Source organism: Myodes glareolus, chromosome 1 (genome assembly GCF_982192425.1).
Source record: "Myodes glareolus chromosome 1, mMyoGla1.1, whole genome shotgun sequence".
Lineage (NCBI taxonomy): Eukaryota > Metazoa > Chordata > Mammalia > Rodentia > Cricetidae > Myodes > Myodes glareolus.
The window spans coordinates 124,006,494-124,033,636 of record NC_142026.1 but is presented as its reverse complement, the minus strand read 5'-3'; the positions used below and the strand labels follow the sequence as shown (position 1 = coordinate 124,033,636).

Below are 27,143 nucleotides of genomic sequence, written 5' to 3'. Positions count from 1 at the left end.
TAATTTTCTCCATTCTTAGACAGTTCAGAATCCCCTGCTGAGGGAATGGTGCCTCTCATAGTTGGAAGTTGTTCCTCCCACCTCGAAGAACATAATGAAGATAATCCCCCACAGACATGCCACAAGCCAATCAGCTCTAGACAATCCCCCTCTTCCCAAATGATTATAAGTATTGTCAAATTGTCAGTTAAAATTCAACCATTACAAAACACTAGACAAGATTTCCATCTGTCTTTTCCCTTATCTTTCCATGATGATAAATGGAATTTAAATATTATACATTACATGGGAAGCTAGATTAGGTTGTCAGGGTACTCTAAAAGATTAAAGTGGTTTGGCTGGTGGTTTTTGTTCTTCTGCCAGGATTTCATATTTTGAGACTGAATTCATGGACTTTATTTTATAAAGTGAAGATGTTAGAAGAGATATGAAATACTCTGTACTTCTTTTCTCTTAAAAAGTAGATAACGTCTATATCAGATTAAATCCTACTTCAGTACTCTTAGAATTTTGGCTTTGCAGAATTCAAGCTACTGAGAAAGACAGATTTTCTTAACACAAAAATGGGAAGAATGAACTTGGTCAATACTCTTGAAAAGACAAGTCCTCTTCAAGACTAATAAGAGTTGTTCCTGCTGTCTTGAAAGAAGAAGAGTGGAGAAAAAGGCCAGGCATAGAACAGTGGTGGAGCACACTTCACATGGATAGGCACATAAGAAGTGGGCATAAAACTCTTCCCTTAGTGAAGAAAAAATCTTCCTGCGTCTATTGTTTGAATACTTAGACTCTGTTGAAAGATAATGAAATTGTGATGTCATTTAGGCTTGGTCAGTTTCAAAGAAAGATAAAATATAATGAAAGGATTCTTATTAGCAGGAAAACATTGCTTTCTTCTTGACAGGAGAATTACCACTGGAGACATCAAACTGTATTTCACAGAGATTGCATCCCGACGAACCAAGAGCATATTCCAAGTACTGAGGATTTTGCCCAGAGGCCATCATTCTGGCTTGGACAGATTTTGAATGGATCAGCTGTACCAGATGCATTTTCTTCTTGCGTAGTCATTAGATTTTATATTACTGCAGAGACAGATAAAATAAAAGTCATTTCAGAAGAAACAGCTTATTAGACCTTACCAATTTTCTTGTGCATGGTCGCTCTATTCTTTTTTACTAAGTATGAATTTTAACCATTCTCAAACATAAACAATATTAACTTCTGGAAACTTATAGTGTAGAACAAAAGCTCCCTTACATTTTCTTTTAAAAAATAAAAATGAGCATCTTTAAATTAAGGGAGAAAAACTTTATTATAAAAAGATAGTTGTGTATTCTCATTAATTATAGTGCACAATTTTAAAGTCAGTTTTCTTGTAGCTGCCATCTCTTATGGCTGAGCTCCATAGAAAGGGTTCTATCCTCTTTATCTCAGAAAGCATAAAACAAAGAGAAGAAAGAAGTCAAGGTTGCAACGTAGGAAATCTTGAGGTCTGGAGTTAACTGAGAAGAAAAGTGGTATCTCACACTATGCCAAACACATTCACATTGGTTATCTTACTTAAAGGTGTGTATGAGTCTTAGAGGCAGGTGTTTCCACCTCCAAAGCCCATAACTGTTCAATGATTTGTTCTGGGAAAATGGTGTCAGGATAAATGCAATCCATATCATTCTGGAGCAAATATTTATGCCTCAGTGCTGAGCTCTGTTAGATAAACTTCTTAGTATTTCTATAAAGTCTCAGTAACTAGTGACATCAGAATAGTATTGTCAAAATTAAAGTGACCCCATGTGTGTGATTGTGCCTTACGAAGTCTAATGTGTCAAATGACTGGTGTATTGCAGATGTACAACTGAAAAATTGGCATGATTCCAAGGTTGAGAAAGATACATTTAGACCACCATTGTCCCAACTGAGGTAAAGTTTGCAGGAGCTGTCTTAATGAATGTGGAAAGTAAAAATATTTTAAAATACACTGTATTTGAAAAGTATTGCCCAAAACAGAGCGCATATATAGAATCTTGAATGGACAAACAGTTATAGGAATTACTATGCTGCAGGCTGATTATTTAAAAACAGTTGTAGTAGATAGGTACGGTTTTCACTGGGCCATGTTGCTTGCCTAGGACAAGACTATAATTGTAATTAATATAAGTGTATTTAAAATTTAGCAAGAAAAGATATATATTAATGGATATTAAACATGAGTTATTTTTCTAGGGACTTTTAGGGAAATCCTGCTATGTATTACATTTCTAAATCGAGAGAGGCGAAAAATGGAGAAAAAGCAGAACTCCTTTACCTTTCAACACCTTCACACATAGTAATCCCTCACCACCAACTTTTCCTGGCTCACAAACCATTTGCAAATTGTCTGGCTACCACTCACCTTGTTTCATCCTTGCCTACACATTTGTCAGTCATCAGAACCATCTACAACGTCTTCCACCCAGAATAGCACTACTGCTGACAAGTCCCCTTAAGGCAAAAAATAAATGTGTGCAGTCAGGTGACAGACACCCTTCCCCTCATCCTTTGCTGTGGCTGGGGCCCACTTGGCACCCAGAGTCACACTGTCCAGATGGTGTGCTCTTCTCTGCTCCTGCTTGAGCATGCTCGCTGCCGAGGCACCGAGTGCCAGTTTTCTGGTGAGAATCTGCTTTGTAGAGAGCTAACTGCCTAGGCTATGTCATCTCCCCTGTGGTCTCCAGACAACTGAAGTTATCTGGTGAGTCATAGGTTAGAGGCACAGAACATGAGGAAGGCAGGAAGAGGGAGGAATTCACAAGAAAGGGAGAGATTATTGAAGTGAAAGACAGCCACCCTTGTGGAATTTGGTAATTATTTCAACTCTCTGGATTTCTATGTCTCGTCTCTGAGATGAAGGCGATTAGTTGAGTGATATGTTACAGCTCTTCATGTCTGAGATTCCACAGTGGAAGCCATGCATTGGACTGAAAACATTCTGCGTGAAAGCAATAATTCTATCGTGACCAGCCAGCAATTTGGGGGAGGCATAAATAAGTTCAGATAAGCGTGGGAGGTAGCCTCTTTATAGCAAAACTAGGTCTGCCTGCTGACACATCTCAGTGAGAGCCTAATTTTGGACCCTCATATTCTAATGTTGAGAAGTTTTCTATTCAAACGAAGATTTCTTGTGATTTAGACAATCGCTATAATGCTAATACAGAAAGAGCCATAGTGGTAAACAATGTGGAGCCTAACGGTCTTGTGGCTGTGAATGATGGTTCGTTCCAGCAAAATACAGAGAATCTTTCCACAAGAGTCCCAAATAATTGTTCATGGTCTTCAAATACTTTTTGCTAATGTGTGGCTATCCTAAAGGATCTTAGTGGGCTCTGACCTCCTGGTTTCCTACCCTGGCCATCGGAACAACTGTGAATCCTCAGAAGTTTGGAGTCCAGGGTTTTGAGCTGTCCAAGGGTCTGAAGTTCCAGGAAAGTGGCAGTCTATAGCAGTACTCTGGGCAGTGTCTCAACTCCTTACTATCCTGTGTGGTTTTCAATATTTCTTTGGAGTGTTCTATATGTAGAAAAGTCAAAATCAAGGAGAAAGAAAGTACCAGTGGTTTTATATTTTAACTTACTCATATCTAGGGTATGAATCAGGCTTATTTACAATTTTGCAAATAAAATTAGAATATATAAAATAGTCTTCTCTGCCACTTTATTCAATATGAGTAAGGGTAAGGGTGGGTCTTGATGAAGGAACACGTTTTTCTCTGAATATGTCGGGTCCCACCTATGCTTGGGTATTAAAATGGATGAATGGTACTTTGTTTCCTTTATTTTTTTATTTGAAGCACATTTCATTCCCTGTAATAGGTATACTGGTATGCATGAGAAACATGCAGATAGCAGGAGTCATAGAAAGCTTAGAACTAGGGAACATGGGGTAGCAGAAGTGTGTTTCCTGCTCAGATTGTGTCTTGGTCCATTGTCTGTTGATATAGTAGATTAGCACAGATAGAGAAATTTATTATGAAAAGAAACTGATTAGGCAAATAGCTCCAGGTTTTGAGCAATATAATGGCTGGAGACCAGCATGACAATGGATAGGACCTTGTTCTTATTTCTGGCTCAACATGGCAGAAGATATTGCATGGCACAAGGGGAGCACATGAGACATTTTGTTTTACAACAAAGTCATTCCCTAATAATCAACTCACTTCAATAAGAACTACCATTTTGAGAGAATAGCTCTCATCATTAAGGATGGGTTTCTTACTACCTAAGTGCCTTCTATTTTGACCCTCTTTTCAACCTGTTTAATTGGCTACTAAATTTTCTACATAGAAATTTTTTGGAAATTTATTAAAATCATAACAGGCATCTATAAGACAGTACCATAAGGTTAGTGAGTTAAACAACCGAAATTTATTTTCTCATGGTTCTGATAGCTGAAGTCCAAAATAAAGACTGAAGGGAGAAAGGGAGAGGAGAGAGAGGAGACACAATGAGGCGACACTCTAGTGGCTCTCTCATGCTGATTCCAATCCCATTACAACCGTGCTCTGCCCCTGTGATCAAATGTAGCCTTGTTTACTTCCTTAGAGGCCCCACATCCAAATACAGTCATGCTGGGAATTAAAGCTTCAACCTATTGATTTCATGGAAATACAGCCGCCTTGGTCATGGAAGCACTCTTTAGAGGAAGTATAATGTAGACATTGGTTTTGATTTTGAAATAAGGTCTCATATAATGCAGGCTGCCCTCGATGACTCCCGATCCTCCTGCATCCACTGGAGATTATAGGCATATGCCATCACAACTGGTTTTATGCAGTTGGGGCGGGGGAGTCAACCTGAACCCAAAGCCTCTTGTGTGTGCTAAGCAAGCCCTCTATAAACTGAGGTATATTCCTAATAATGTAGCATTGGAGGTACTTCAGTTTAGTGAACAAGAGTATGGTCTCGGTAGTCATTGCCTCTCAGTTTGATTTATAGCTTTGCCCTTTACTTTGTGACCATAGGTGAATTAATTTTGAAGTCATTTATCAAATAATTTTCTATTAGTATCAACTGGGTTATATGTTAGGGACTGCATGTACAGTTATAAATCTAACAGATACAAACAATATTGTCCTTAGAGAATATGGATAATATTTAATAAATGCTACTTAGAGCCTAAGATTTCCCCAAAAGTCAATCAATATTTTAATGGACTCTGCTAGAAACAAACAAACAAACAAACAAAAAGTCCTATAGTTTCAATAGGCAGAGGCTCTTTTCTGTGGTTTCCAAATCCATCATGTACTAGTGTGTACGAACAGGAGTAGGAGAACTGGTTCAAGATAGCATGGGTAATACAGCTGGATTTTACAAAAGACTGGAAGCATCAATTGCATACTGAGTTTAAACATGGCGTATATAGTTGGTTTCTGCATGTCTCCTTCAGGTTACATGTTACCACTGCAATTCTCCTGTTCATCTAGGGAGTGTTACCGGAGTCCTCTATTGGAGATTCATCTCCTACCTTTGAGCATGTAATAACTTTTCAACTGTATGGTGAGGTTGTTTTTCTTCCTTAGTCAACAGGAAAATTCATTTAATTATGCTGATTCTTTAGTGAGCTTATTTACAATTAATCCACATGGACATTTTCTCACACTAACAGACAGGCAAACATAAACAAAACACACACACACACACACACATTTTTCAAAGCTCATGAGAGGTGTTTGGAGGTCAATCATTGGGGGCATAAATCTTAAAATCTACTGTGATTTCTTCTAAAGGGAAATGACTCTGCAAGGTCCCCTTGTTTGGAGTTGGAGATAACATCTTTGAATTCTTTATTGAGTTCCAAACTAATCTGTTATCAGAACTATCAGCAGGCATCTTAAAAGCTGTCTGTAGGACTTTCCAATGGTACTTCAAGTACAGTCACTCATGTCGAGCTATTTTCAATCCCTTGAAGATGCTTTTCACTTCTCAATTGAATTCTGGTAGCACCAGAGTGCTGCAGAAAGGGCAGTGAGCTTTGGGAGTCAGGTGGCAGGCTCCTATCCTCAGTCTGACCCCAGAAAGCGATGACCACGAGAGAGAAAGTCACTGGCAAATCACCCTAAAGGTGACCTGTGTGTCTCCCGCTTTCTTGTCTGCTGGCACTCAGTATTCTTACTTATGAAATAAAGGCAGTATAACACACAGCCTTAAATGTCCTTTGTAGTTTGTTCTTAAAGATATCCAGCTTAATATACTATTTATTTACTAAGTGGTTTCTTTATATTATCCCATTTAGTCATCCTGATGAACAATATCTGTCCTTGTCAGTCCCTGGAGAGCATGGAAAGTTTTGGTAAATGCTGCTTGGTTTCTTAGATTTTCTTGTAAATCAATCTTTTCATGTGACTCTGCTTAAGAAAAGATTGCAGTTTCCACAGACAAGGGGCCATCCCTGCATAATATATACTTGCATTTAGTAACATATACTAAATGTAATATATACTTGCATGTATGAGAGAAAGAGGAGGGCTATTCCACTCTCTAAAACAAGTTTCCCACTCACCCTGACCTTTTTACTGCTCAATCTTCTATAGGATTTAGAATGATAATTAGTCCAGTGTTATCTACATTTGCTAAGTGTTATATATGTAACCTTAATTAAGAAATGTGCAAAATCAAGTTATTTAAAACAATCTAAATTAAGCACAATAGCTCAAATCCTGTGAGAATTATTTATAGTTGATAATTGGTATTAGTTTGTTTAAAGGCTGTTTTATGCCCCTTTAAAACGGTACTTTGACAGTTTCAAAAGTGAGGAATCCAGGTTGAAAGAAAAATTCTTCCTGCCAGATTTTCAGGGAAGTTTGCATTTTCAGTCAATATTTATTCAGTGCCGATTACAGTTAAGGCACCACCCTAGGTCCTGTGGGAAGATAAAAAACGGGCCTTGCTGTCCAAGCCCTTAAGCCATGGGGTATAGTCCAGGAGCAGGGATCTTTCAGCTTCAGAAGGAAACCAGAGTGCAACACCAGGACCATCGCTCTTTCAGATATGCAGCAAAGAGCTGGCCCAGCAATAGCCTTAAGTTGCTGCTTCTAACTTGAATCTGCATAGACTGAAGAAACATAAACATTATTGCATTTTAGAGTGATTAGTGTTGCACGTGTGTGTGTGTGTGTGTGTGTGTGTGTGTGTGTGTGTGTGTGTATGTGTGTGTGTTTCTTGGGGAAAACAAAAAACAGACATAGAAAAAATGTATTAAAATATAAAATTTTAACTCTTTTCCTATAATGAAGAATAATTAATTTTTATTAGTTTTTAACATTATCACAAGATGTGATGGGTTTCACTGTGGCATTTTCATATTACTTTGCTTTTATTCCTCCCACTTCTCCCAACTCCTGAACCCCTCATGCTATCCCCTTCCTCCCAATTTTCTCCCCCTTCCACTTTCATGGCAAATATTCTTCATGACTCCCCTTCTGACTTCTGAAGATTGCTTTCTTAAGATCTCTTCCTCCCCTCCCATGATTACCTTTCTAGTAACACACACACACACACACACACACACACACACACACACACACACACGTCTCTACATATAAAGAAAGATGCATTATTTGTCTTTCTGAACCTGCCCTATTTTGCTTGACATAATGATTTCTGGTTCTATCCATTTTTTTTTGTTCTGCAAGTCCCATAATTTCATTTTACTTTGTAGTAGAGTTGCACTCTGCATGTTTTCTCCACCCCTGCATGTGTTGATAGAAATCTAGACTGCTTTCATTCCTAAACTATAGCAGATAATACAACAGCAAACAGGGATGTACAAGTATCAGTTGTGGCACGTAGGTTAGAGTTTTCTGGGTATCCAACAGAGTGGTATAGCTGGGTCATATAGTCATTCAAATTTTAAATTTTTGAGAAGCCTCCATGGAGTTCCACAGTAGTTGCCCTAGTGTCCCAGTTTATACTTCCATGCGTAGTGAATAAGAGTTCTTATTACACATGTCCTTCCCTGCCTTTGCTGTTTATTTCCTTGGTGATAGGTAATGAACTGGGGTAAAATGGAATCTTAAAGAATTTTAATTTTCCTCCACCAATAGCTAAAAATGTTGAATACATATATTCAATTATTTAGTTATCCAAATATCTAGTCACTATGTGTTGTAGAAGTTTCTGTCCTGCCCGTTCCTGCAGCTGTTAAGAAACACACAGAGGTCTTCATTAATTATAAATGGATTGGCCCATTATCTCAGGCTTCTTATTAACTAATTTTTGTAACTTACAGTAGCCCACAATTCTTGTCTGGATAGCCTTGTGTCTTGGTAACTTTTTCAGTGAGGCAGTCACATCTTGCTTGTTCTGTCTGGCTCCTCTGCCACTGGGTGATGACTGCAGATTGAGAGTCTCTCTTCCCCGAATTCTTGTTGCCCCGTCTCTACTTCCTACCTGGTCATCCCGCCTATACTTCCTGCCTGAATATTGGACAACCAGCGTTTATTTAAAATACAAGTGACAGGGTACAGACCATTGCCCCACAACACTTCTCCCCTTTTTATCTAAACAAGAACTCTGAATTGAATCTCCTTTCTTTAGCTTTTCTACTGAACATTATCCATAGCAACTTGTAACCAACATTCTAAACAAAGGCAAACATCCATAATCCATTTTTGGGGAATATGGGTGTAGTTTTCCAAGCTACATCCTGTTGATTGGGGGTGCTGATAATCTTATGGGGACCTAAAGAAATTTAGAATTATTATCAAGTCCTGACTGGAGTATCCTGTGAGGCTTGATTATCTCAAACAGCAGTCTTTGAACTGTTCTGAATGTAGAACTCAGACTTCTGGGCCATTCCTCCTATGAGAGATTTCTCAGGGGGTCTTCCTTGGACAAACCTGATTTTTCTCAAATCAGAATGAATCCACAGTCCCTCATTTCTTGTGAAAACAAAAGCAAAGATTCTTCTCCAAAGTAACATATCTTTTGACTTAAATTTTAAAGTCAAAGCATTTTCAAAATACACATGTTAGATTAGTCCAGCAGCATTTATAATCAAATATCTTTTAGCAGCTTTTGTGATATAGGAAGTCCTTCTGTTTATGTGTTACTTTCATTGGTTGAATAAAGAAACCACCCTGGTCTTTTGATAGGGCACAACTTAGGTAGGCAGAGTAGACAGGATTGAATGCTGGAAAGAAGGGCAGAGTGGAAAATATCATGGTTCTCCTGCCTGAGACAGACGCTGGTTAGACCCTTGCCAGTAAGCCACAATCACATGGCAATACACATTAATGGAGACGGGTTAAACTAATATGTAAGAATTAGCCAATAAGAAGCTAGAGCTAATGGACCAGACAGTGTTTAAATGAATACAGTTTCTGTGTGATTATTTTGGGTGTAAGCCAGCTGGGTGGCCAGGATAAACAAAGGACTCACTTTCCTTACAACACTTTGGCTCCTTCCTCAGCCATCAAACAATTTAAAGACAACTCAATAACATACAGTATCCAGACGCTCTGTATATTTTTCATCTTTATGTGGTTTTATTTTAAACTCTATTACTTTTCTTTTCTTTTTTTTTAATTTTTGGCTTTTTGAGACAGGGTTTCTCTGTGTATCTTTGGCTGTCCTAGAACTTACTCTGTAGACCAGGCTGTCCTTGAACTCACAGAGATCTGCTTGCCTTTGCCTCTCAAGTACTGGGATTAAAGGAGTGTGCCACCACATCCAACTACTTTCTTTCTTTTTTATTTTAAGGGCATTATTGTGTTTCTTTTATTTCCTGAGCCTACATATATTTTTAAGTACACTGTAAACTGTTTAGAGGATTTTTCCCTGAAACTATAAAGATATAATATCTTTACTGTATCTCTCTTTTTCTAACCACATGAGTCTTTGATTTGCTAAGTAATGTGGATAGGATTAAAACTGTGGCTTTGAAGGCTGGATCCAGTCCATTTCTTAGCTTTCTGAGAGTCTAGCCTTAAGGCAGAGGTACCTGCTGAAGCCATGTTTATTGACACAACTCTACAGTGTTTCAAGGTCCTTGACACCACCAAGAGGTATGCTATTGGCAATTCATAAACACTATTTAAGTGTTTGGTGGCAGGGCCACTTAAAAGAGCTGCAAAGTTTTGCAGCTAAAGCTGAGTCAGGAAGCCTCTCTTGAATGAGAGTGGATACCTCTAGCAAGCAGAGGCTACCTGAGAAAGTGCTGTTATCAAGAAACCATGCTTAACTATATTCTTTTCTGTCTAGAATTACTTCCCAAGTTCTTTCAGGCTTTATGTGGTTGCAGTTATCCATGTGGGCACCATTACTAGGAAGTAATATAATATCTTAGTAATATTATCTCTTATTAATATTAACATTAGGTAAAGGATTAATATTAAGGCCATTGTCCTTCCTCTACTTCCTACCTGGCTTTTGGTCAATCAGTGTTTATTTAAAATACAAGTGAGAGGGCACAAACCATTGTCCCACAGCAACTATTTTTTCTTTTGAAAGCTGTCTATTCAATTGACTATCCTATTTATTTATTGACAGATTTGGAGATTTATCTGTTTCATTCTAATAGTTCTTTGATGTTGTAGGTATTAATTTCTTGTCTGACATATAATTGGCAACAATGTAGTATAGTTGGCAAAGATGATGTATAGTTTTCTTCCTCTTCCCACGATATCTTCTTACTCTCGTGATTGTTACCTTTGCTATATAGAATTTTATTAATTCCAGGGAATCACCTTTGTCAATTCTAGGGAGTTTGGGAGTCCGGGGGTAAGTTTTTATGTTATGTTAAATATAGGATCATGTTATTTGAAAATAGGGATAATTTAATGTTCTCTTTCCTGTATATATCACTGTTATCTCTTTCTCTTATTTTACCTAATACCTTGAGCACTATGTTAAATAAAAGTGAAGAATGGACACCTTTTTCTTAGTTACAGACTCAAAGAATGTGCTCTTAAAGGATTTTTCATTGTTTTTGGCTGCAAGCTTATGAAAGTTAGAAACTATAATGTGGTGATTTGAACAGGAAAGGCCTGCCATAAATTCATGTGTTTGAATGCTTGGTCCATAGGAAATGGCACTCTTAAGATGTATGGCCTTGTTGATATAGGTCTTGCTTTATTGAAAAAAAGTGTATCACTGGGAGTGGACTTTGAGGTCTCAGAAACTCAAGCCAGTTCTCTGTCTGTACCCACAGATCTAGATATAGAACTCATCTCCTACACCAGAACTATGTCTACCTACATACCACCATGCTTGCCATGATGATAATAGACTAAACCTCGGAAACCATAAGCCAGCCCTAATTAGATGCGTTCCTTTATAAGAGTTACCATGGATATCAGTATGGCGATTTCTCAGAAAATTAGGAAACAACCTTCTTCAAGACCCAGCAATACCACTTTTGGGTATATACCCAAAGAATGCTCAATTGTACCACAAGGACATGTAATCAACTATGTGCATAGTAGCATTGTTTGTCATAACCAGAACATGGAAACAACTTAAATGTCCCTCTACCGATGAATGAATAAGAAAATTGTAGTACATTTACAAAATGGAGTACTACACAGCAAAAAAATAACATCTTGTAATTTGCAGGCAAATGGATGGATCTAGAAAACATCATATTGAATAAGGTAACCCAGACACAGAAGACAAACATCATATGTACTCACTCAAAATTGGCTTTTAGACATAAAGCAAAGAAAACCAGCTTACAATTCACAATCCCAGAGAACCTAGAAAACAATGAGGACCCTAAGAGAAACATGGATCTAATCTACATGGGAAGTAGAAAAAGACAAAATCTCCTGAGTAAAGTGGGAGCATGGGGACTATGGAGGAGCATATAAAGGGAGGGGAGAGGCAGAGAATGGAGCAGAGAAAAATGTATAGCTCAATAAAATCAATTAAAAGAAAAGAGTTACCATGGTCATGGTGTCTCTTCATAGCCATAAACCCCTAATTAAGACAGAAACTGAGATTGATAGCTATTTACTTTCATGGTTTAAAATGTATCATTACATTCCTTTATGATTTTTAGGGTTGATGATGAGATGCCTAGTATTATTTGGCTGTGTTTTAATTTTTATTTGAGATGGAATGTTTTCTGCTTAAAGATTTTTAATATTGTTTCCTTGGCTTGTATTTTTGAAGTCTTGGTGATAAAATATTGTAAAGAGGTTCTCTGGTCATGTATATTTGGGTTTATAAATGACTCTTGGCTTTTTTTGGTTACTCCTTGCTCAAGATATGGAAATGTATCAGATTTTATTTCATTGGGATAATTATTGTGTCTTTAGATTTTATCTCAGCTCATCTTCTGTGCTACTGAATCTCAGACTTAGACTTTTGAACACACACTAACTCTCCAAAAACTCAGCTCATGTCCATTATTCCTCTATAAATGTGAACCTGTGATTGTCTCAATCTTGTCCTCCTTGCCTAAAATCTGTTTTGTACAATATAGTCTACAGGTGACATAATATCTGCACACAATATATATTTTTAAAATGTTGTCAATTGACTTAGCATTTATATTTTGGTTCTTTTTCAGAGTTTTAATTTCCTTGTGGAAGTTTTCCTTTCTTTAAAAAAATGTTTTCCAAACTGTGAAACATCTGGTCTACCTTACTAATTTGATTTTCTTAGTATTTACTTGGTATCCTTACTTCATCTATTTGCTAAGTCCTCTGTGCTGCTGCTTATTCTTTTGAAAAGTAGGACTCTAAACGCTCTCCCGGTCCTTCCTCTATCTCATTCTCTTTCATTTCCAGTACTAAGCAGTTGTGAGCTTGTGGAGAGGTCACAGTAACCTGTGTTCTTATGTTTCTTTCTTTATTAATTCTTTTCTTTTTTTTTTTTTGGTCTAGGCTTTAGTTTCATTGAGTTATCTTCACTTGGATTTTGTTACCTGATAGTGTCCAGAGAGAAGCTGACTGTAGTAAGAGGTAAGAAAATTTAAGGTCAGTTTTGGTGTTAATTTTCAAAAGGAGCCACTTGCCCATGTTCCAATAAAATCTAGAGACAGCAGCACCTGTGGGATGGTGGGAGAAGTATAGTTTATCATTCTTCAGAGCTAAGGGTATTTAAAGTAAATTAGTATTTAAAATGAGGAAGAAATTCAAAAATGGAAAATGAAGGATTAAACAATGAATGATAAAGTATATTGGGTAGAGGTACGAGAACTCATAGAGGGAATACTATAAAATATATGCAGAGGAAAGTCTATCTGGACAGGTTAGAGACTAAGCTAAAGAAGATAACAACTGCTAGGTTGCACAGAAGTGGCATTTTATTTGCCATCTTAGCCAGAAATCTCATGACATAAAACTTTTGCAGTTTATCTAGAAAGCTATAAAAATTACTGTACTGCATCAACTATGTATTAACAAACAGTGAGTTTTATTTTTCTGCTTCACATTTTGTATTTCCCATGTCCATGGGTTTAAATAATACCTTAGGTACATAGTTTCATAAATAGAATAAAGTTATCATGTACTAATATCAGATAAATATTACCTGTGACCATTATCCCTTTGAATTCATGAAGAAGCTTGTTTCTTCAGGGGCAGCCCAGTACATTCCTGAAACACTCAAACTTTGTGAAATATGCTAAATTGAGTTGAAATCTGTGTCTTGCATATATTTACTTATACCAATGAATAACTTTGAAATGAAAATTTATTAGGATAACTTATTTTCATAATATAGCCCTGATGTCTCTAAAACTTTCTACTGTGTAAAACCACCACCTATTTTCTTCTACTTCCATCAGGTCTACTCTTTTCCAGGCTACTGATATTGATTCATGCTTCCTATTATTTGTTTATCATTATTGTCTTGTCCTGCATCTGAGCTTTTGTTCTTGTTTATATTATAATTAAAAGAATGAGAGTCATTCCTTCAAGAGACCATTTGGTGTGTCTGTAATAAACCAGGCACTGTGATAAATGCAGAAAAATAACAAGAAGGTAAATTTTTTTATCATCCTGGAGCTTATATGTTCGTGAAGAAGATAGAAATTATGTAATATTAATTATACAACATAAAATGTGTTATGGGGAGAAAACAATGAAAGTAAATGAGGATTTAACATATGAGCGGAGCAAATATAATTGCAATCATTACTTGTGATCAGGGGAGGCCTCAGTGGGAAGGTATGATTTAAGGGAAGCGTAAGAAAATGAAGACGTGAAACATATAGCCACTGACACTATTATTTCCATGACAATGATACAAGTTTAAATATCCTAAAGGTTATAGAAAGGTTGATTCATCAAAGAAAGGACATGAAGGTCGTGCGTGAGGTTGGGAAGAGTAAACTAGAGGAGTGTGCAAGGTACAAGGGAATCAGCTCAGTTAGGATGCTTGCTATTACCCTGAAAGCCGTGGATGCTGCTGGAACAGAGGAGTGATTTGATGTTATTTTTAGCAAAAAAAAAAAAACACTCTGGTGTCTGGTGATGATTAGACAGAAAGTGAGACAATGCCAGATATGAGGTTATTGCAATAAGGTAGGTGAGATATAATGGTATTATGGGGACTGGGTATAGCAGTGGAATTGAGAAGCAGTAGAATTCTACATGTTGTTTTAAATGAGAGCTAAGAGGATTTGCCAACCTTCTGATCAGAAGTATGTTGTAAAAGAAATATTGGTGTCAAAACTGATGCCATGTTTTTCAACCCGAAGCATCATTTACTGATCTGAGTTCTGTTAAGAACACAGGTTAGTGGTGAAAACTAGGAGTTAAGCTTTGTATCTGTCAAGTCTGAGATGTCTCTTGTAATCCACCTGGAGGTCTGAATTGAAGATAAGCATACAATAATTACCAGCACCTGAATAAAATTGAAATTGAAAAGTCTGGGTAATTAATACCACCCTGAGGGCTAGTGATTTAAGAGCAGACAGGAGCGCGTGCACTTGTCCTCTCTTGCCTGCAGGGTGGCAGCAGTCATCTTCCCTTAGAGAAACGTTTGCTCAAGACTCTAAGACTCCTGTCTTCTTGGGAGCTCATTCATGCTGTGGACTTGAGTCTTCTCTTTCTGATTTCTCCATTTCTACCTTCGGAGTTCTCTTCCCTGTTGCCGCTAAACTGAACCACAGTTCTCTTACTGAGGAACCCTGCCCCCTATCGCACCCTCTGTGCAGGGACTGGTGGCACAGCGCTCACAGAGATAGCTGCATGATATCAACAGCTTTATTGCTCAGTGAAGGTCTCCCAGGAGACCAGGATAGGAATCCTTCGAGACTGAGTCTCTTATTGTTGGAAGGAGGATGGAGGTTTGTGAAGATGTCAATACACAGGCAAGAAATTAATTTGCTTTCCTTATATCTCAAAAAAGGGATTTCCAGGCCCTCCTGCTTGCCTGCCTCCCTCCCTCCTTCCTTCCTAAACGCTTTCTCTGATATGAGAAGAAAGGTGAAGGGAAGAAGGCAAAGATTAAGTTGTGTCAGCAGTCAAGCATCAAAAACTAGACTCAGTCTCCTTTTTTATGTCATTAATACCTTGAACTTGAGTTCAGGTTAAGTTACCTTTATTACATTTAATCTTGTTAAATTAAGCTTATCCTGGAATGTCAAAAATACTGGATCTTGATTCAGTTAAATGGTGTTTTTGCTGTACTGACTAGGCATTTATGATTTGTGAAAGTACAGTTTGAAAGCATATTTTATTACTTATTTGAGAATTTCATGTCACATGCTTTGATCTTATTTGCCTTTTCCCCCCAACTCTTCACAGATCTGACCCCCTCCCTATCTACCCAAATTTCTGTTCTTTTTAGAATAAAAGCCATCAAGATCAATTTGTACTGCTCAAATATCCTTGGATTTGTGACCTTCTATTGTAGTGTGGGTGACTTATGGTCCTGTGCATGATGTCACAGCCACTGTTTCCTTAGTGTCATCTACTGCCTCTGATTATGACACTCTTTTTATCCCCTGTACTGAAATAAGCCTTAAGCCTAACAAGAATTAAAATGGATTAACCTATCAAAGGACAAACGTTCCCCTACTAGACACTATAGCTTAATCAATAAGAAAGTTCAGTTTCAAGAATGCATTAATTATTTTGGAGTTCTAAGCCAGTGAGGTTCAATAGACCCCCTCTCCCGACACATTCCAGGCTATTGTTGCTTGTGATTATCCTCCATAACTTGAAGGTAGGACCTTATTGTTGAAGAAACCATGTACTTGAGACACAGAGCCTACAGAGATAAACTTAGGAATTTTATCTCTACTGTCTAGCATTCATATTGCTAGAGGGTGCTTTGCACGGTGCTGGAGGAGAAAAATGGGCATCACTCTCTTCCTGTTGTGAATCTGAGAGGCACAATTTTGACTGCGTTGGCAAGACACAAGCCTACAGGTACAATAGTGGCATGAACATCATGGAAATAAGCAATCACTTTCTGACTAGCTTTAAGTCCCACTTCACAGAATGAAATAAGTACTTGTCTAGACAGGCCCTAGATAAGAACCTAGTACCATCATTCTGCTAAAATAGACATAGTGCTGAAACAACTTCTGATGACTTTCTACTGTGTCTATAGATTAATACATCTCTCGACCCTCATCAACTCCTGATGATTTACTACTTTGTCTATAGATTAACACATCTCTCGACCCTCATCAACTCCTGATGATTTACTACTTTGTCTATAGATTAATACATCTCTCAACCCTCATCAAGGAAGCTTCTGTCTGTAGCAGATTGTGATTAATAAAGTGGCCCACAACTGGCCAAGTTGTACAGAGAAAGAGATGGTAGAATGTCCAGCCTTAAATTGACCATATATACCATATACCTTCCTCCTCAGGGCTCAGGAACGTCAAAATATTTAATAATTGATTTTTTAAAGTAGAGCATTGTAGAGCCAAGAAGAAAGTTCAGTGTCAACCCCACTCAACCATCTCATCCAGATCACCATAATCCAACAACTCTCAGTTGAAAATAGCTAGTTACTAATTCAACAAATTGTTCCAAAGAAAGAAATGAGATTTTTGTTTCTACTGCACAGTATCATGTTAGTTAACAAAAATATATTGTAGAGTTCAAAGTGGCTGAAAACAGGGATTTTTAAAAAATGTTTTTGGGAAAAAGATGTTTTGGGATGTGACCCTAGGCTTTAGTGGACGAGTCATCCCTCTAGTACAGAAATCAGGAATTTTTTAAATGCCTTCACCACAAAGTTGGGATGCTTCAGGTGATAGAAATGATAACTACCTAGATTTAATTACACACAATGTATTCATATAAAATATCACAACAGAGCTTACAAATACACATTATTAGTATTTGTTAGCTGAACAAAACGGTAGGACATTGACGTAGTGTGGACCCAGGTGATCTGATAAAGTGACAGGAAACAAAGAACCAAGGGAGAATTGTCATATTTGCTTTTTGATCTACCATTGATCATGTTGTTGTGAAGTGCCTAGAAATTAACTTCTGTAGTTTTATTAAATCCCCACTTCAACTAACAAATAAGTTTACTAGCTAGGCATGGGTGGGACATCTTTTTGATCCAAGCACTCAAGAGGCAGAGGCAAGTGGATCTCTGAGTTTGAGGCCAGAGTGGTTACAGAGAAAGATTGAGAGTAGCCAGGGCTACACAGAAAATCCCTGTCTTGGAAAACCAAAATAGATAATATAAAATGAATAATATAAATTTATTGTTTAATTTATTTGTGACCACCTAATATTGTCCTTCTGTTTCGAGACCTCAATTCCAAATTATTTCCATACTGTGCATTGTGATCAAGAGACATGAATTTGTCTTGAGCAGGTCTGTTCTAATAGTTTTTACCTTTATAGAGTCTAGAAGGAGAGAACAAATATCTTCATACTGTCATTATATAAAGCTCTAAGTCCTGGCTTTCTCTTGCTGCAACATCACTAGTCACTTTTGTTTTGAAGAACACTTTTCTCTGTTATCTAGCTCAGTTGTGACTTCAATTTTTCTCATCTGATTTTTTACTGACGCTGTCACTCTCATACCCAGCATTCAATTGTTCATTCATTAAGTTGTCAATGCTTTCTGACTGTTTATCCTTGGCCCTGGGCTCCTGAGAAGATGAATAAGAAAGATATGAGTGCTCTCCGATTATGTTTTTTCTTTTAAAATATCTGTAGCTGTTCTTTTCCTTTAGTTTTCCTTCCCTTCCCTTTTCATCATTTGCAGTTGCACTCAAAATTGCATTTTTTTTTGAGAACACCATAACACTTTTGAGTCATAATCTCTTTAGGAGTCTCATGCTATGAATAATGCATAGTTTCTCTCTAAACACTCCGCAGACGTTCATATAATGTAGGGTGCACGATTCATGATGTCCAGTTTTCTCTCCCTTGGAGAGAATAAAATGCAAGAATACACGGCCACTTTCTAAATTTAAATTTCACATTAGTGTCACTTCATCTTTCACTCCTCTTCCATCGGAACTAGGCCAGAGATGATCGTTTCTTTGTCTTCTTAGAGCTTAAATCGCCATCTATGACAGTCAAGAATCTGTTTCATGGTTGCTCTCCAGTCAAATTAGTATTTGGCTAACACACAGATGCTTAAAGCATTTCTTTCTCTTTGACTGCTGGTGAGAGGAAACGATTTACCTCCCAAAGAAGCTGTCATTGTTGTACCATCGTAGACACATCATAATGACAAGCGGTATTCATGCCATTTTGAGTATCACCTGCCTTTAAGAAGCAGACATTCCTGTGCAGGAGGTCATGATCTCAAACTTCAGCACTTTCTACTGCTTTTTAAAAAATGTCTGTGCCCTTGGGTGCATCCCATCTTTCCAGTACATCGTTCTAATCGAAAGGATAGTAAAATCCTAGTCATGGTTTTATTTTCTTATCCATTCAACATTTTCTTTAAAATTTTTTATTGAGTGTCTATAAGAATAACAATATTTGATGTTATCATGGTTGAATATTAATCTGTATTGGGAACTTCCTCAAGCACATTTAGATGGAGAAGCAAATATGATCTCTATCATCCAACTGAAGCAGAGCATTTGAAGGGTAAGATTTTAAATGGAGAAAAGCTACAGAACTCTGAACATTGGCAATTTCAGTGGATAAAATGGACAATTTACTTGTGGAGAATTTATATTTTCAAAAAGACATAGAACGATGACTAAATGAACAAACTACTTTCAGATAAAGTATGCCATGAAGAACAAAAGAAAGTCTCCTTTCTGAAATGACCCAGGGACATTTTTCTGAAGGACTGTAACTGAATCAGCTAGGTTACTATGAAGAGTCAGTAGTAGAAACTGAGCTCAGAATGTTAAATAATATGGAAATTTGTTTTCTTATGCAAAACACAGGAGAGCTCTATGACAAGTGTGCTAACAACCTAAGCATGTGAGAAAACATAGCTTCAGAGATGCCCACTCCAACATTTGCACTAACAATCTATGCCTGCAAGATGGCTGCAGCATATCTGTACAATGTATCCCTACATATCTTGCACCAAATCCTCAGAAAAATAGAGATATACCCCCCTATTCTTATCAGTCTCTTTACTGGCAGTTTTGATATTGTATGTTATTGTCAAAAATTGTTACTTGATCAAAGAAATTCCCTAGGGTTTAAGTTTAGACCAAGTAAGTCCTCAGAGCTTGAATTTGAGTCAATTTTCCCAATTACATGAAGGAAAAAGGACTACAATTTTTCTTTTTTCTTTTTCAAAGTTTATTAAATTATAAAAGTTTCCATTTCCGCCCCTCCTCCCAACACCCTCCCACTCCCCCTACTCCCTCTCCTCCTCCCTCTCCATCCCTAAGAGCAGTCAGGGTTTCCTGCCCTGTGGGAAGTTCAAGTTCCTCCCCCCTCCCTCCAGGTCCAGGAAGGTGAGTATCCAAACAGACTGGATTCCAAAAATCCAGTATATGCAGAGGAAACAAGTCCCAGTGTCATTGTCAATGGCTTTTCAGAAAGACTTCGGGCCAGCCACATCCAGAGAATCCGGCCACATGAAGCTAAATAAGAAGGTGAACCTGAAGAAAATCATGTAGTTATCCTCCTGGAGATTGGAAATAGACAAGAGGGCCAGAACCTTCATCTGGCGATGGATGGAGATAGCGACAGAGATTCACATTGGAACATTGGACTTAACTCCCTAGGTCCAAACGAGAAGCAGAAGGAATGAGAGCGTGAGCAAAGAAGGCAAGACCAGAGGGAACCTTCATCCGACGATGGATGGCGATACAGATGGAGACCCATATTGGAGCACCGGACTGAGCCCCCCAAGGTCCAAATGAGGAGCAGAAGGAGGGAGAACATGAAAAAGGAAATCAGGTCCGCGAGGGGTGCGATCACCCACTGATACAAGGGGACTGATCTAAGGAGAGTTTACAATCTTTTTTTTTAAAGTTAGCATCAAGAAAGAGGGACAGATCTGAATTGGCAATCATTGTTCTCTATAACCAGCCTAGTATTGAGTAATGAGGAGTCAGGAGGAAGAATATTCAAGGGAAGTGGTAAAGTTTGAGTCCTTGAGATTGAAAAGTAGCTTACCATGATCATGGCACAGAGTGATGTGTGCTTGTTACGTGGTCCCTTCATGTCACCGAAGGCAGGACAATGGGATGAAGAGGGAAATGCTGGAGGATTTAATCACCATTGGGCTCAGGAGCTGTATTCCCTGTGATCTTATAACAGACTTGTGTTTTGAATTTTGTCATTCAGCTTGGTACAGATTACATAACCAGTGTCTCAGTTTCATCGTCTTTAAAATTCATAGAAAAATATACACCTTATGAAGTTGTTGAAAAATGTAAAACAGCACAAGAAACTGTGGTCAGAGCAGGCTTTAGGATAACGAGTTAGTACTGTCAGCCTGACACACTATAGGCTGGTTTAGGGGACAGGCCTCTGGGAAGCGCCACTGTGGAACGGCTTGTGAGCTGAGCACCAGCATACATTCATTTCTGTCTGCTTCCTGACTGTGAGCGGACCGTGTCTTGCCTTGACTGTGCGGCCATGATAGACTGTATCCTTGAACTGTAAGTAGAAATAAGTCCTTTCTCCCATCAGATGCCTTTGTCACAGTGTCTTGTCACAGCAGCAGAGTAGACATGCCAGGGAACTCTCATTGGAATTCCTTTGGGATGATCATCAGATGGCCTTGTGTGATGGGCAGAGAGGCCTCATCCACTTGTTTCTGTCAATTATGCTCTTGACAGGCACTGATCTCTCGACACTTGGATGATTCTCACATGTATTACTGAAAACAGTAGCATGTCAAAATTAAATATATCAAATTTTATAAATGGCATGGCCTTGTTATATATTATTGACAACAAAAATCCAATATCTTCTATTTTTTCCTGGAAAGATTTACTACAGTATTTGATTAAAAATATACTGTAACTCAGAAGTTATATGAATGGAGAGATAAATAGAAAACATATATATATATATATGTGTGTGTGTGTGTGTATGTATATGTATATATGCATATATGTATATATGTGTATATGTATAATAGAAACTGATAAACAGACAGATAGCAAATTGATATATGGAAAGGTGAAATGGTTGGCAGGCCACTAGCACTCAGGGACTTAGTATTCTAGCAACATGGATGAAGTAGGAAAATTACTTATTTCAGTTTTCCTTATAGTAAAGGTGACTAGCACAAAGGATTTTTTTTTTGGATAGAGAATATACAAACCCAAACAGAACTAATTACAAGCCAAAGGAAATTAGAGTTGAAAACTTTTTAAAAATTTAATATTTTGCAGAACAAGAAGCAAAAATTTTAGAAAAGAACGGGGATTAATATTTGAATATTTCCAGGGCTGCTTTTCTTTCCACCCCTCATTTTTTAAAAAGCTTTTCTCAGCAGAACATCTATCTCTGTCAGTTTGAGTCTGTATCTTTCTAGCTCTAGCATCAAAAAGCAGTGTTTCTGCTCCCTGTGGGTTCCAAATAGAAAATAAACCTGAAAATAACTCAAACAGTACAGCCTAGGACAGAAACCTAACTGTTGCCAAAGCACCGTGGCCAAGTAGTCAAGACTGCCTGGTTCCATAGCAGCTCCAAATCACCACCTCACTGAGAGCTAAGATCAGTCCGGAGGGACTAGGGCGTGCTGTTCTGGGAGGGTGAAAAGGTAGAAGCAAAACCAAACAGAACCACGAATAAACAGAGGCTAGTCACTGAAGAATACACCTGCAAGATGGCCAGAAGAGACTGCAGGCTGACTTAGCCACGAGGGAAGAGACCAGAAGTAACAACCCTCTCCTGATTCTCAGTCTCAGCTAAACTCATTTCAAGTGATTTTCTTGACAAATTTAGAACCCTAGCGCAAGATCAGCACTTTTCCAACAATCCAATCTCACTGAATTGCTTTGCTTTTTATGTCTTTGTCTTTATTTAGAGAAACACATTTTTCCCTGCCTATTGTGCTTTGAGGCTTTCTTTGCCACCAAGTCCTCTAGTGTGTCATGGATCCAAATGCTTTGGGGCTAATCTCTGGCTCCCTTCTACCCTGAGACTGAGTTAGAGTCAGAACAGTGACTCAGAGCATATGGTAGCCCTAGGCTGGAAGAAACTTTACTCGTGGTCAGTGTAAGCCCGACCCTTTAAAGGACCAAACGAGATTCAGAGATGGTAACTGGCACACGAGTTACCAGAATTAAAAACTAAAGATTGTCCCACATCCAGGCTTTTGTGTCTTTCTATTTGTGTCCAGGCCTAAGGGAGGGGAGATCAGGGTTAAGTCGCACCAGAGTAGAAGTGTGAATCTCCGATTGTATCCTCCCAGTTCATTTTGTTGACCACTTAACTGCTCTTAGGAGTCTGAAGGAAAAAGAAAAGTTAAGTTTTGGCTTGGGCAGGGGACAGAGTGCCTTGAGTGAAGAGAGCTGCTTGCCCTTTTCCTGTAGGTTTTCCTTCGTGTGTTGAGCATGTTGCCGGGTTGTTAAAGGAGCAGGCCCCATGCCCTGCTTTCAACCCCTGTCCCATTGGAGTCTAATCACTATTTCTCCCTCTGCTGCTGAGCCCTGAAGCTGCAACATTCTGGTCCTCCTCACTCTCCCTGCTTCTCAGATGGCCTCCTTCCAGCCCATCATCACCATAGTGATCTGTCTAAAATGCAAATTCGTTCTCTTCATGCTCCAGCCGAAAATAGTGCAATGCCTACCCCTTCCTGAAGCCACACAGGGTTAGACGCTCCACTGACATCATCACCTCTCTTTACCTCTCTAGTCTACATCAATACCAGATCTAGTCCCTGAACTGAGATTTTAAGCTTAATTATTAAATTAAAACTTCTAGTGGTTAGGAGTGCTCTATTCACCTTCATGTATCTAGTAAAGACAAGTATTTATTAAAGTGGCTGTCTTTTGAACCAGACTATGCCTAAAAAAAATCAAAAGAAACAAAGCCATTTAGTAAACAAATTAATGTTTTATAGAAAAGCCCTGTAAGTTCAAAGGATTGCACTTATAAAGCCTACTCCATTATTTTTTGAAGCTTGGATTTATTTCTAGCATAATGTTATGAGAGGAATGGATTTTGAATTTTGTAGCCAGATTTGAAGCTTTAGGGAATATCTTGGCACTTAAATGCATGACCAATTTTTGACTAGATGCAAAGAAATTTTCTTTTTATTTGCCTCTGGGACTATTTAAGTTTTCTGAGTTCTTGGACATCTTATCCATATCTATTCCAATTTTATGTGGAAAAAAAAGAGGCAAGTGAAACAAACAATAAGGCAACAATTGCTACCGAGGCAGAAGACAGTAAGACCTTCTACACATAGAAACCAAAGGCTGCCAGAGTATGGGAGCGATACTAGGAACTAGCTCTCTGAATGAGTTAATCAACTATTCAGTTAACTAGCTATTAACTACCTAGGAATCTCCCTGGAAATTGAAGAACCTTCTGCCTTTCTCAGGCATCATCCATTAGAAAACTAAAATTAAAGCTTCCCCTTTCACTGAAGGAGGGAAAATTTTTTATTAAAGGGTTTTTATTGGCTGCATTCCTTGAAATTCCTGTGGAACCATGGAGATAACCACACAGCGTTGTGACTCCCTAATATCTAAGGAAGTTAAGGAATTGAGGAGAGAGGGGACCTTATTTAGAGGCACTAACTTCTCTTTAGAAAGGCTGACCAGGTAAGGTCAGAGGAGATTCTAATTTCAGTATCTACAGGGAGGACTTGTGGGGCTAGGGTGAGAGTAGAGGGTAGAGATAGGTCTGAGGGCGAGAGTCATGCTTTAACTGGGACAATACCTTCGTATCAACTTGGGATCATTACTTATCAGGCAGAGCGATTGTGGGCCCCATTTGTCTGCTACTAACAATGTTGGCCTGCCTTGTCTTTTGCACTGGGTGATGCCAGGCTGGCGTTTTCAAGCATCAGTGGTTCGGACTAAATGAGTCAAAGGCAGAGAGTGATGTCCTCATTTCTGATTCATTGGACCTCTCTCTTTTCTGCTCCCTGGACCATGTCAGGCACAAAGAGACACATTATAGAAATTTATTGCAAAAATCTTAGCTTACAATTTTCATTGCATCTGTAGTTCAGAAAACAGATGTTTTGTACAGATGGTTCCAGAGAACCTCTTAATTGTAAAGACGTTTCCTTTTACATATCATTGACTTTAGTGACCTCACTGTCTCCTGGTCTCAATTATGAGTCTTTTCCTGCCAGACCATGACCTTGTCCTCTGAGTACACACCTATGTTCCATTCTGATGGCTCCTACACATGTAAAACAGAGTTGTGCCCAATCTATAGCTAGTTCACATAGTCATACTTTGATTTCAACCCATGGGTTGTCATTTTTTTCTGACTCTCCTCTCCTTGGATCATTCTCTACACTTATGGAACAATTTTCCATTGGACCTTATGGCGCTTCTGAAGGACAAGTGTTTGAGGAACTTGGGATAATATTTTTAACTCTACATTCATATTCCCTTCATATGCAGTCAGTTAATATGGCCTCCTGCTGTATCATAACTTTCTCAGAATTGAAACATTCTTTCTCAGAGAGTGACTTTTTGGTATTCCAGATATAAACCTCTCACAAGTCTCAGGAGATTTTTGAATCTTACAAGATTCAAAAGCATCTCAACAAGGTTATGGAAACAGTAAGAACTCCTAGAGAGAGGGGAGCTATCTGATCAGCCCAGGTGCTTTGAGCTGTCTACAAGTCATGCAGAGAACTCCAGGAAAGCATCTTTCACGAGCTATCACACAGTCTGGGTGGGATGTTTGGTGATGCATCTACTTTTGCACCATCTAAACTCCTGCAAGTGACCATACTAAGCTCCTTCGTTCACTACAGTCAATGCTAGTGCAGTTGTTTCTTTGATCTGTCACTACTTCTCTATTTGGGTGAGTTGACATTTTTCACACCTCTCTAGGAGAAGTCGCACATCCCCTGCTCACCCTCCTTCAGGATTCTCTAACTGAAACATCTTTCTTTGTCCCCTGAAGTCACCTCTGCTCAATCTGGTTTCTGCCTCATGCAAGTTATTACAGCCTCCTATGAGATTTTTCTGTCAACGGTCTTTGCCATCCACAAATTGTCTGTCATTTTGATACAGACATTTTCCAAACAGAGAATTTCTCAAGTTTCCAGCTTGCGCTGAGTTGTATGCAATTTTAGGGTGTACTATTTTGCAAATGATTTGAAAACTAGTGGTGTTACCATGGTTCTTGGAAACCCGTAAAGCTGGATCCTTCTTTTGTGACTTGGTTATGGTCAAGCTCTTCATTAGAAAGTCTTAACTTTGCACCTTGCTACCTATCAGGGCTCAAATTTGGAGTCTCTTCCTCCTTGGCTCTTTGATGAACTCATTTTTTAAAAATTAACTTGTAGATTTTAGATGTGCGATTTCTTATATATTTTACATTTCATTCTTCCTAAAATTATATTTTCAGTGCTAGGGCCGAACCCAGGACCTCACTTAGTGCCCTACCACTGAGCTAACAATTCTACCCTACTTCCAATAATCACATGCTTGCAGACATGGTGTAAGTTCATTGATGTTGAGATCTTGCCTAGTAATTCTAAGAATGTACACCATTTATGGGCTTAATAAATGTCTTATAATGCTAAAATACCATTTCTGCTATTTATTATGTCATTTATAGTCATCAAATTCCAGATATTTAAAAGCTCCCAAGGATACTGCTATATGCAGCTGCTCTGTAATATTTACATTCTAACATATTTTGAGCAGGCTTCTCAAAAGACAGAATGGCTAAAGAGAGAAAAGACTCCTTCTGTGTTTTAATCAACATGCTGCAAGTGTGCCAAACTCATTTTAATCTCACAATGCTCTTCCAGAGACAAATTTAGTACTTATTATTCAATATATAAAATTTACAGTCATCATTTCTACTCTTGCATTTTAATAGTTGATAAATGTCCCCTCTTTGCTGCTTTCAAATCCAGAGTTTGTTTTGCTCATATCTGCTTACCTACAATTAGTCATTGCAACAGTGACAACCAAGGTACTTGATATTATAGCACCAGTAGAAGCCACGGCAGTATGTACTATTAGCAAAGTTTATTGTACCCCAGGGTGCTGAGTATGATCAATGGACTACTTCATTTGCTATTATATTTGCCTATGATATATTGTTATTTTCTGTAACAAGGTGAGTAAAATTGCTCAAAACAGCTAACAGCTTGTATAAGGACTGTAGCTAGTGTGCATGGTAGATCTGGAAGCCATATCAACATTGAATCAAAGATAGTTTTATTTAGCATAGTAAAATCAACTGGAAATGGTTTGCTATCATTTTAACTGTAATATTTTATGTGTATTTTATTGGTGGCCCTATATTATCCTATGATTTCATAAGACTAATTAAATACTGACTTTTTCTGATGACACTGATACTGATGTATGTTCTATGAAACTTTGTACATTGAAATTAAGGAATTCAGAAGTTCCTAGTAGAATAGTTAGATCTTTTACTCAATCCCTCTTCCATTAGACATTCTTTTTAATATCCTAAGATATTTATAAGTGTATAAACTAGACTGTAATATTCTAAGACTCACTTTAATTTTGATATTTCCAACCATAAGTATAAATTCTGGGGAAAATGTGAAAACGTGAGTTTACTGGTAAAGCATGGAACAGTAGTTTACTGAAGGGATTTCCTTCCTTCCATT

At 38.1% G+C, this 27,143-nt stretch overlaps 1 long non-coding RNA gene across 1 annotated transcript in view; it reads left to right on the top strand.

Moving 5' to 3' along the window:
* The window catches only part of LOC125394634 (uncharacterized), a 155,335-nt gene that overhangs the window by 67,500 nt on the left and 60,692 nt on the right, over positions 1–27,143 (top strand). The window contains exon 2 of the long non-coding RNA XR_007230275.3: positions 12,860–12,937. This is a non-coding gene — a long non-coding RNA (uncharacterized LOC125394634). The remainder of the gene's footprint in view (positions 1–12,859; positions 12,938–27,143) is intronic.